The sequence below is a fragment of the Pteronotus mesoamericanus genome, unplaced genomic scaffold (assembly GCF_021234165.1).
Source record: "Pteronotus mesoamericanus isolate MK-2021 breed Mesoamerican mustached bat unplaced genomic scaffold, CSHL_Meso_final contig_50, whole genome shotgun sequence".
Taxonomy (NCBI): Eukaryota; Metazoa; Chordata; class Mammalia; order Chiroptera; family Mormoopidae; genus Pteronotus; species Pteronotus mesoamericanus.
In genome coordinates this window covers 4,450,256-4,463,343 of record NW_026555186.1, presented here as the reverse complement: position 1 = coordinate 4,463,343, position 13,088 = coordinate 4,450,256, and positions in this window count along the sequence as shown.

The following is a 13,088-nucleotide window of genomic DNA, read 5'->3' as shown; positions in this document are numbered from 1 at the left end:
ATTTATTTCTTAGGTCTTGATTCTGTTCCATTGGTTTTTGTCTATTTTCATGACAGTGTCATACTATTTTGATAATTATAGCTTTGCAATATAGTTCACAATCAGGGAATGCGATGTCTTCAACTTTGTTCTCCCCCCCCTCCCAGCATTGCTTTAGCTTTTAGTGTCTTTTGTGGTTCCATACAGATTTTAGGATTTTTTTTCTACTTGTGTGACATTGGAATTTTAATAGGAGTATTTTGCAGGCACGACCCCCCTTGTGGGAACAAGGTATAAGACTCTAGCAATCCTGAGAGCCTTGCTGCATGGTGTTGCGGGCTTAGAATTCCCACCAGTTCTGTGGCAGTTGCTGCTTGATTCTGCTTAGCCTGTTAGTTTAATCCTGCTGCTAGGATATTGCCACATCTGCTTTGAATAAACTTATTAGGCAAAGTAGACCCTGTGTGCCTACAGGCAGAAAAACAAAAACTGGATTTGGTTTGCAGAATAGGTACATGATTGTATGTGTGAATGGAATGGATATGTAACTATTTTCCCTTCTTGTATCTATGGCTAAACTTCATTTGCGGCTTCATTCAGTGTAAGCTATGCTGTGGTTGTGACATTGCAAGAGAGAAACCCAGTAGCCCTCATCCACCTCTATTGGTGACAAACAATGTCTAAAAAAATCTGATACTCATAAATGGCTTCTGGTCAGTTCCCATCAGTCTGTTTGTTGTGTCAATAGATATTTAATGGAGTTTTCTCCTTCAGTAATGTGGGAAGGGGGAGGACTTTGCTAATTAGAAGTGGTATATCTCTAATTACGTTTTCTTTACTTTTAGAACTTCTAAAAGGTATTTGGTGTTTGAAGAATTTTCAAAAAAACATTTTCCTTTTTATGCTTTATCTATCATGACACCTTTTTTAAAAAAAATTTCTGGGAGCAATGTTAGAGAAGGATATTTTGAAAGAAAATTCTGTTGCTGTGATTAAAGGGAACATTTACAATTTATAAAGCACTTACATGTGGAAGAAGCTTAGTGCTGAGAATGAGGTCAGGCAAAAAATAGAAAATAGATTTCCCTAAACCTATGTAAAGGATATGTTAAAAACATTACCCACAATGTTCTCTGGATGTAAATGTACATGGTAGACAATTATTTAGTGACGAAGTAAAATGATGTTTTAGTCTTACATGAAAATCTGAACATTTTGCTAATAGTTCCTCTAAGACGAACACCATAGGAACGCTAAAGAACAGATCAAGAAAGGCAAACAATAAGTAATGCAGACACCGAAAAAAGAACAGAAGAAAATTGCTTGGTTAAGTTGTTTGTGTTTTCAGAACTCTTGCCCTTTTGTTTGTATTTTAAGAGGGAGCATTCTCTCTCTCCAGGAAAGGGTTTGCCGTACTTTGATCTCTTCGTTTGCTTGAGTATGCTGCTCTAATACCAGTTAAGAAAAATGACTTATGTGTGCTTTCATTCCTGCTAGAAAATGAATTTTATTAGTGCCCATAGTTTGCGCACAACACATTTGCAACCACTTCATTTGTTGGAACTAGTTAGTGAAAATGAGATTTCCTTTAATAAAATGATTTTCTGACATTCATAAAAATCAAGTAGTGGAAACAGCCAGCATAGAAGACTGCCCGCCAAATAATGACATAATAACATAAAGTACAATGTCAAAGTAGTTCAAGTAACAATATGCAAATTTCTTCTAAAAAGGTAGGGTAAAGGAGACAATGCTTTTTACTACAGTGTACCTTAAAGAGTCCAGATTCTATTTGGTAATTTGGATACAACCAATAAAAACCAGCAATTGATACAATATAGCTTGCTCTGAATAATTTGTATCAAACTGAGATGCAGAGAAAAAAAATACTTCTTCAGGAACCATTTATGAAAGTGGAACATCTTGTCTTTGTTCTTTAAATGGTAAAAATTTAAACCAAATTCTATGACCTCAAGACAATCACTAAACTAATAAAATATTGGTTAAGTAATAAATGATATTAAATACATGGATGTGATTTCCATAATTTTATTTTACCTAAATTGATGTCACATTTATCTTTATTTTATGATCTTGCATCTATATCTTTAGATTAAATTTGTGGGAAGTGGAAAATATTATACATTTTTTTTACAAAGCCTTTTATCAATTGTCTTTATTTCCACTTCTGCTAATAAAATGGTAATGGTGAGATTCTTCAAGAAATAGTGGCTTGCTCATAATTGAATGATATTTAAAAAAATCAGTGCAGAATGGGTCTGAAGGTCAATGGCTCAAGATAAAGTAGTTTATAATTTATGGATTTTTGAAATGACTTATGAGAAGATTGTGATCCAAACACAGTTTTAATAATTAGTTTTAATTTCTCTTAATATTTTGCCTCTAGGTCACCTCTTGTCTTTTTCATTTGATCTCTGATGTAAAATATTTAATTTTTATATGTTTGATTTTAGAGAGACAAGAAGGGAGAGAAAGAGAAAAATCAATGTGAAGAAACATTGATTGGCTACTTCCTGTATGTGCCCCAGCTGGGGGTCAAACCCACAGCCTAGGTATGTGCCCTGACTCAGAATTGAACTCACAGCCTTTTGGTGTATGGGATGATGCACCAACCAACTGAACCACACTTGCCAGGGCTAAAATTATTAATTTTTTAGAGTATAACTAAAACATATTTGTAATAGCTATGTATGGTGTCAGATGGGTACTAGATTTACTGCGGTGATTACTTTGTAAGTTATATGCATGTCTAATCACTATGTTGTATACCTGAAACTAATATAATATGGTATATCAACTGTGATTGCTAAGTAAAACATTATTTAAAACATAATAGAGAGTCATTGACATAAATGCCCCATACAATGACAGTCACAACTCATTATACATAATTTTTTATCTTGGCATTTTAATACTTCCCTCCACCAACCAATATAATGGATAGTTTTCAAGTACAAATGAGTGAAAGGAAGTGATTTCTTAGAATTATTGAATTTAAAACTAAAAAAGATTCACAGTTCATCTACTCCCACTCCCTACTTAACAAGTGAGAAAGTGAGGGTCGTGTAGGTTAATGACTTGTCTATGGTCACACAGATCTTATGCTTCTTCTTTTCTATCGCTTCCTTCCCTAACATTATGTTTAATTAGCTTACTGTATCCAAGAAACCCCATGCCCTTTGAATACTTTTTTCATTGCCTGTCCCCAACCCTCCATCTGTTTGGGCATCTGTTCTATTTGCTTTGTGCTTCTTCCCAGAGATCTGAGTCCTCATTTCTTATCTGATTCACTGTCTCTAAACTGACCTGTCTACCCACCTGCTTAGGCACTGAGTCCTAAGAGTGCCTTGGCTCAGGGGAGAATGAGTTTGTAGTGGACGTGATTTCTGTTGCTCTAATTATTCTTGACCAATGGTTCATGTACATGTGAATCCACATTAGTTTTATTATTTAACAATTGAAAAAAGCATTTTAAAGTTATCTAAATAATGTGTATTTTTGCTAGTTTCAACAAAAAGGGGCCCTTCCATATTTATTGTTACATTAATATAATTTTATAATTATAAAGGATCCAAAACAAGTCATAAATCTGAACATTGATTTTAATAGAGCCTACAGAAAATCTGAAAAACAAAATTAATGAGAGATTTTAAAACTAAGAATCTTTTTGTCTTAGATGGTTGAGGTGAGCTTTTAACCTTTATCCTCTTAGGAAATTAAGGAAATGCAGGATTTTGAAAAAACAGGAACATACATTAAAATATATCATATTTGATTAGTTTTAGCTTTCTATTTGCAGGGAAATGAGAAGCTAAAACTATGTTTATTTAACCATAGATAGAAAGAATTAGAGACCTTTTTTTTTAAAATTTCTCTATTTTTTTCTCCTTTGTTTTTCTTCTTTTTTAGTGTTCTTTATTTTCTAGATTTTGATGTTGGAGTATGCATACTTCATGAAATAAAAATGTATATTCTCTTTCTACCTTAATGAGAAGCAGGTAAGAATGAACAATCCAGATTCTAAAAAATATACCAACTTAGAACAATAATACATTAATCTTTTGCTATTCAAATCTATTCAGTCTTTAAGTTGGAATAGTAAGAGTTCCAATAGAAGGTTTAGGTAATAAGTACCACTGTGAATTATCTGAATCTCTTCATGTCCTGAATTTTGGATACAAAGTAGTAAGAGTTTGGAAATTGAGATAAAACTTTTTTCTCCAAATAGGACTGTATTATCAATTTTATCTGAATCAATCTGTTTCTAAGTTTGGAGAATGAATGTTTTAATAAAAAATATTACCTACATTTTTGAGTCCATAAAGTTATACCGTTCCACTTCTGGGATTTCTATAGACATTGAATTATTATTTCTTTTTATCATCAACCATCATGAAAGAGTTTTGAGAGAAGGATATTATAGAGAAGTCAGGTAAAAAAGCATATTTTCACTTGGAGGTTAGGAGTGAGCTTGTTTTTAGTTTTAAAGCATGACGATGCCAATCCAGTGAAGAGAGTGTTAGACATGTGGTAGGATTAATGATATGATGATTCAAGTGGAAGTGGTTTCCAGGTGTAAGAGGAGAGAGAGGAGGGGGAGAAAGAGAGAGAGAGAGAGAGAGAGAGAGAGAGAGAGAGAGAGAGAGAGACTGCTGTGTTCAAAAGATATAGGATGGGTCTAGGTTTATGAAAGAGTCATAAATTATTTTTCTTACTTTATAACTTATCTATGACCTCTAACCTCAAACACAGCCTATTAAACTTTGTCATCTGATTTTATTTGTTTATAGGTAATTAAAAAGGAGCCTGTTTCCATATTCAGGTTGAAACCAATATGGGTGATATTCTATTTTCAGACTAGATACAGGAATTTCTATAGTAATCACTGGGTATAGACAGCAATATTTGAAGACCATGATGTTATGAGAGGTATCAGCATCAGAGCCTAAGTTCTGGAAGCAAGATGCTCTAAATGGAAAACAATAATGCTACTATGGATGCTAATAAAGGTAATAATAATAAATGATTAAATAAAATTCTTAAAATCTTTGAATTTGCATTATTTTAAGCACTTCCACGAATCATGTCTCTTAACCTTCATGACAATCTTATGGGTTTGCTATTATTAACCCCATTTTTCAGATAAAAGAACTAAGATGCAGAAGATTATGGGAAGTCCAAGATCATACAGCTAAGAAAGATGGGCTATCTTCCTACAGAATTCATGTTCCTAATTGCCATATTATTCTACAAAATTATTCCACAGATTTGGGGAATAGTTACATTAGAGCTAATATCTGGCAATGAAGTGGGCAGTCTTTGTTAAAAAAAAATCTTATTGTCAAATGACTAAAGTTTAGATATCTGGATAATATCTTTCTTAATGTAAGGATGTGAGTGTCACTACTTAATTTCTTCAACAAAATATTATGATTCTGTCTCAATACATTCTTTAGGATATTCAAACTTATCATAGAGATATAACATCTATTGTAATGTAGAAGGGTAGTCAGACAGTTAATTTTGCAACATTTATCCTGACATAGCTTCCAAATAGTGCTGATGTTTACCTTGAAAATTACATAATGAAGTTTTAGATTTTAAAGCAAAGAAAAAAAATTATCTCTGAATGTCTTCACTGGAGACATATGCACCTAAGTGAACAGTGAACTTATTCTATGTGTTCAGACATTTCTAAGGAAGCCCAGCCTTAGTAGGTGATGGTCTAAATTGTGGGTGTTAACATAGCATCATGGCATGTTAGGGTTAAAAGAGACCTTGGAACTAACCGTATCATAGGGGATGAGGAATAGAAAATTGAGGCTCAGGACCAAGGACAGCGGTATAGTCATCAGTTACCCAAGAGCGGTTCTACATTGGATAGGAAGGTGGAGAACAGGGAGGCATTTTGAACCCCAATATCTTTGTACTACGGTCACAGTGCTGGTAATTTGGAACATGTGCGCTGAGAGAACAAATTGGAGGTTATATTAAGAAGGTTGCTCTTGGGTTAGGAGAGGAATCTTATTTTTGATTGAGCTCTGTTTTCTTTCATTTGCTTTTTGGAGTAAAGTTGAAAAATATTTTCATTTCTCCTTCTTCATCTTACTTTTCCCTTTTCATTTTAGTGTCCTTAACAGTGCTTGTCCTGATGTTTGAGAAAGAAAAAATAATTTTCCTATTAGAATTTCCTTTCAATGTACCTTATTGAAATTTGCAATCATATATCAAGTGACTTAGTGGTAGTATTCATATGTAGTCATCTGGGTAGGAAGCCCAGCATAAAAGCAACAGTGTTAGGTAATTCCCAATTATCCACATGCAGCTGAAAGAGTATGTGTCTTTTAAAATCTCCGGATGCTATTTGATGGAAAAGCACAAAGCAAAACAGAAATATACTGTTCTTAGCCACAAGCCTCTTTTAGAACAAAGGTCTAGATAACAATGATCACAGAGAACATTTTGATGGTTGTCTGATGGAAGCAGGGTAGAGGGGATGAGTGAAAAGGTGAAGGGATAAAGATATACAAATTGGTCGTTACAGAATGGTCAGAATGCTTGTGGGGATGTGGAGTGCAACAGAGGGAATATAGTCAATGGTGGTATCCTGGTAGTTATGTGTGGTGTCAGATGGGTGTGGGATTCATTGGGATGGTCACTTGGTGGGTTATGTGGTGTCTGGTCACTGGGGTGTGCACCCAAAGCAAGTATAGTATTGTATGTCAACCATCATTAAAAATAAAAAAATGATTATTAAAAAAAGAATAGATAACAATGGCTAAACCAGGGATTCTCAGTCTCAACACTATTCACATTTATGTAAGATAATTTTTGGTTTTAAGAGCTGCCCTATGCATTCTAGAATGTTCTAGCTCTCTAAAATACAATTAGTGACATTTTATAAGTGAATCTCATCTATGCCTATATTTCTCTTGGATACTCCAATGACAATAAACAGCATGGTCTTTAAATTTCTAAAAGTACAGGTTAAAAAATCCAGTAACTTCCCTGGCAGGTGTGGTTCAGTTGGTTGGAGCGTTGTCTTGTAAAAACCAAAAAGTGATTGGTTTCATTCCTGATCAGGGCACATGCCTAGGTTGCAGGTTCAGTCCCAGGTTGGGAAGCATACGAGAAGCAATGAATCAATGTTTCTCTCTCACATCAATGTTTCTTTCCCTCTCCTTCCCCCTTCCTTCCCCTCTCTAAAATAAACAAGCATGTCCTTGGGTGAAGATAAAAACACAAAATTTAGTTTAAGAATATATATAAAAAATGAAAAATCCAGTAACTGTTCACGTGAATAAGTTTTCAAAATATTTTAAAACTGCATCTCATTTTTCCTCATTAAAGCCTTGTAAGTTATTTTAGAAGTTTGTAAATATTATTTCCATCTTACAGGTGAAGAAACAAAGTCACAACTAAGGTCACATAGCTAGTTTGTGCAATGATAGATTCAAAGCTTGAGTTTCTTGCAATTGCAAAGCTCCTGTTGCGGTGAGTAGGGAATGAGAGTTGGGGGAGACTGCTTGCGTTCAAAACTTGGTCCTACCAATTACTAGCTTTGGGAAATTGGGCCAGTAGTTAAATCTCACTCTTTCTTTTTTAAGTTTTCTATCTGTAAAGTGAGGATTTTTACATTATGAAGTTAGAGGGTACTTTATAAGGTATTGTGAGGAATAGGCGATCAGTGATTATATAGTAAGTGCGTAATAAATATTAGGTATTATTATCAATAACAATAATAAGAATTATACCATTCTTCTTATCATTACTGAGAATATAAAATGTCAATATAGGCTGCCTAGATTTGAAGCCAAGCTCCATATATGAGCCATATGACCCTGCAGCGTTGATGTATCCACTCATTGCCTCAGTTTTCTTATCCATAGAAGATGATCCCAACATCTTCTATGGATAAGATGGGAACTGTCTCATTTCATTGAGTTTTGGTGAGGATTAAATGCCACATAGTTAAGGGGCACTAAATATAAACAATAACGGTGATGATTATGATGACAATAATAATGATGACAGTTACTCACTAAATACATTGGCATTTTTTACATAGTCAGCTAAATTTGAGCTTAGCCTGAAAAGTCTTATCTGATACTACCTTTATCAGTCAGGATTTTTATTTGTAAGCTAGAGAAAGCAATGGTTGTCACCTTAGACAAAAAGAAAGTTTTTGGACAAATATTGTTAGACAATCAGAGCAAGCCTAGGGTTCTGAGTCCAGACAATGGTCAGACACCAAGAGAAACCAGCAGCCTAGGACCTGGAGCTGTAGCAGAAATGACCCAGCAGGGGCAGAGTGAATGCTATCATGGTGCTCAGTAGCCTCTATCTAGTCCTCCCAGCGTGAGCTGCTTGCTGGAGAGCCAAGGGCCCTAGAGAGGGGTCTCCTCAGCTCCTGCGACAGCATGGGGGAGGGCAACCAATGTCTTGCCTCTTTGGCCTTTGTGAAGGGTGGGCACAGCCTCTTCCCAGAACTGCACAGCACATAGGAGAAAGGTAATTTCTAAACAGAGCTGGGTGGTGCTATGAAGAAGCTTCTTGGATGGTGGGCAGCCAAAGGGCTGTGTGTGTGTGAGTGGGAGAGAGAGAGAGGGAGAGGTTTTCCCCTCTAACAATTAGTCATTATGGTATTCCCTATAAGTAAAAGTTTAATTTTTAATGATAAATTATGTTATTGAAATAGATCAGTTTTTAAACTTTATGCTAAATATTTGTTTTGAGTACAGTCACAATCAATATGTCACTAGTAGGAATGATAATGAGAAATGGTTGACTTTTGAAGGACATTTCAAATGGTAAAACAAAAAGAAGTTAAATCACTTCAATGACTGTGTACCAAGCACTTCCTATGCATCCAACACGAGGCTGGTGCAGATGACCGAAGATGCAAAAAACACGAGTTCTTCCTCTAGGAAGCTAGTAATCTAATTAAAGATACAGGCATATTAAAAATAAAAGAAAAGTCTTATCATATAAAAAGTGTTTTAATAAAAACACATGCAGAGTGCTTTGGAATAACAGAGAAAAGGCATAATTACAGTGATGATGTGAGTTCAGACGTGAAGTAGCGCTTGGCCAGGGAAGAAAGGAAAGAGAACATTCCAGTCAGAGAAAAATCAAAGGTGAAAGGAAAATTATAAGAAAGAGAAAAAGGTGCAATTCCAAGCCTGTTTTAACTATTAGTCCTATCAAATCTCTTTTGTTTTGTTGTCATTTTATGTCCCCTGTGATTTTTTTTTTAAAGCGATGAAGTTGGTATGTAATAGCCAGATGTCCCATTAGATCACACTGAATGTGAGGGGCCATATTGCTGGAACATTTTCACACTCGCCGTATTTCTGAAATTGCCCTCAGCTGAAGATTGTCATTATGTGGGAATTATTCAGGAAAGGGGAGAAGTGCCAGCATTTAGAGGGAATTTTTTCTCTTTTGCCAATCTAATTTTACTTTAACATGCCCTTAAGCTCCTTTTGATAAGACTTAAATCAAGAGGTCTGGCTCAGGTGCAACTCTGTTACATCTGTTCAGATAAGGTGCTGCAGAGGGTGATACACTTGTGGAATGAATTAGCAATATTAATTACCCACTAAAATTAATTAAGTTAACAGTGGGTCTTAGAACCAATGACCCATGTGGGCAATTAGAATAGTTCTATGTACATAGATAAATCTGCCTTCCATTTCCTGCCTAATCACTGTAAAACCATTTGGAATTGATCTCCTTTGAAAAAGTAATCAAAGAATCAAGTAAACTCTAAAAAGACAAGTGTAGCCTCACTTTATATAAAAAGTTGAAAATGGTTCCAGATTTTGGTCCACTTAGGTCAGGGCTCAATATACTTTTCCTGTAAAGAACCAGAGAGTAAATATTTTAGGCTTTGGGGGCCATAACTTTGTGTTGCAACTATCCAACACCGCCTTGGTAGCACAAAAACATCCACAGACAGCATTCAAAGGAATGGGCAAGGTTGTGTTTCAATAAAAATTTGTTTATAGACACTAAAGTTTGAATTTTATATAATGTTCACCAATCATGTCATTTTTTTAAAAAAAATTTTTCAACCTTTTAAAAATATAAAAGCCATTCTTAGCTCACAGGCTGTACAAAAACAGGCAGCAGACCAGATTTAGCCCATGGGCTATAGTTTGTCAGCTGCTGGTTTAAGTAATGAAAAAATGATGAAATGAAATGACTAAGATTTATGGTTCCATGTGGTCCAAATCTGACAAAAATAAATGATATACACAGCAGCCTAGCACCACAGAGATAGGATGACATAGTGGGGCAAAACACTTTTTTAAAATCATATTTCATCAAGATATGTGGCTGTTCTCCAATATGTGACTCAATCACATATTAATGAACCTTCTTCAGAAATTATTCATCAAAAGCTGCCACTTAGCTTATCTATATGGGAATATGACTTCAAATATCACTTGAAGCCACCTGCTTCAGATATCTTTTAATTGCACTTGAAATTTCTTCTAAATCTGTCCAAATTTTTGATAAGAAGTGCTATTTTCTAAAGAATGAGACACAGATGATGGGCCTAACAACACCAGCATGAAATGTATCAAAGAGAACTATGGCCTGGGATTGTTCCAGGAGTGTTACTAGTAGCATGAAGTACGCCTGAAGACAGTGACTAACATAGAATTTTTGTGTTGATTTTGACCTAGGCCCTCTTTTTCTTTTGTTTTGCTTGTTTGAATCACCTGCTCATATCCCTTGGCTGTGTGTGTGTCCCACACTAGACTGATAGATGTCTGGCATTATCGTTATGTGATAGCAATGTATTATTTCTCTGGTTGCAATGACCCAAAGTTTGCCTTTTCTTACCCACCCACTTCTCTCATATCTTCCTTATTGACAAGATTGCCCAATAACATTTTGTTTTGTTCCGTTTTTGTTTTTATTTGTCAATTCAAGATTCTATGGAAAGGTGGGAGTATCATTCTTTTGTAATGTACAATGTTCTCCCCTGAAATTTCCTTTGGAAAAAAAGTCAGTATAGAATGCTTCTCCCAAACGTGTATAAATGTCTTAAGATATTGTAGTGGGAAGGGATTTTGTAAACATTTTGCATTTCGATGGAAAAAAGGTTTGGGTTCAAGTTTGCCAGGAAAACTCCAATCTTCATATAGAACTCTCGTCCTGCTAAGCATGGGTCCAGAAGCCTTTTCATCATTTGTATTTATAGTCTGATACGTGTGTGTGTGTGTGTGTGTGTGTGTGTGTATTCCTACATATAATTATAAACTATATGCATGTATCACTGTGTAAATTACAAATACACAGGTAACAGAATTTAAAAAGTTTAAGAGAAATATAAAAATAGATGTTCTAGCGTTTTCCTCCTCCAATCCCATGAGTCACTTTGTGTGCTCTGGGGTGCATCCCTCACTCTGGAGAGCAAACATCCTATTGGCTTTCAAGGCTGAGATTGAAGGCCATCTGTTTTCAGCTTCACTAAGGTTTCATTTTTTAATGGCTTCACACTTACAGTGGGGCATAGAACACTGAAGCATACTGTGGCCCCTTGGGAGGGAGGATAGAGAATTAACATAAAGAATATTCTTTTCAGTTGTGGCCTGTGGTGAGCTTGATAAATCTGGCAGTTTCCATGAAGGAGCAAGTTGTTCCTCGGGCACAGTCAGGTCTCAGAGTGGGTATAACAACCACAACAGATGTCCACTTATTTTGGCACATACTGAATTTTAAATTCATTCTGAAGGCTAACTTTAGGCAAAACTAATCAGTTTTGAGGGAGTTTACAATTTTTCTGCTCCAAAAAGCGGCATTTAGTCCATTTGCGGTGGGTGCACTTTATATTATGCTTTAGTGATGGCACCTAACATCATGCACATGAATAAGTATCTTATAATCTCTGTACTGTGAGTTTAAGGTACCCAGATACCCCTTTCTGGTCTAGTTGAATGTGAATGATTCTTACCTAAATGTTGAGTAAAAGCTTTTCCTTATATTGGAGTCATTGCCAACCTTTGGGATTAGACAAGGGCTAGAAGAGGAGCTTAGAAAGCTTCCTGGCCCCTCTGAACTCCCTGTTCTGTTGCTGCACTTACCTGTTCTGAGCCTCTAAATACTTTTTCCATTATTTGGAAGAAGACGTAGATCTGCTAAACCAGGCTTTGTTTCTGAGAGAACCGTCACACAAAGTAATGTCAAGAAAATGGACAAAGACAATGGGGGAAGGGGGTGGGGGGAGGACTGAATGTGGGAGGTGGGGGTGGGGAGGGCAGGGGAGAGTAATGGGGGGGAATGGGGACAACTGTAATTGCACAACAATAAAGAATGGGATTGTTTGCAGAAAAAAGAAAAAGAAAGAAAATGGAAAGAAGGCATGACTTTCGTTGGGAAGTGCTAAGGATATATGGCCAGCAAAGGCAGAAGGACAATATCAGGAGATCAATGCCTCTTTTGTTTTGGTAGACAAAAGGTATTGTAACCTGGAAAAAGTTATTTGTCAAACTGCATTCTCTAATCCTGAACTTGACTCTCATATTTACATTTATTGTAATGATAAAGATGTGGAAATAAATAGGATTAATTAGGACATTTTAAAATGGTGCTAAAATAAAAATATTTGGAGATCAGATTAATAACAGAATGAGCAGGAATAAGCATAAATAGGTGAGTAAAGCAGTAATCCATCAGAAATACACAAACATTAATATAGTACACAGGTGACCTGATATTTAATACTAGACTGAAGGGCTGAATGAATGCAGAGTTTTTATTGCCCCCGACCCTGCAAAAAATAAATAAATAAAAGAACTGGAAATGACAATTCACTGACAAGCAAAAAAAAAAAAATTATAGTTGGTTACTTGGGACATTTCCAAATTTAGAACTTCATAGATTCTGGGTGCTCTTGCACTTTCGAGGTTTGATTTAACATTATATAAAACCAGTAGCTTTTATTTTATGTTAGTGATAGATTAAAATATTTGAAGTATAACTTGGTGGTGGTTTCTGAAACAGTTCTGAAATGTACTAACGAGATCAGTAATATTGACAATATATTGGTAGTTGCTAATGTATATTTAGAGGCC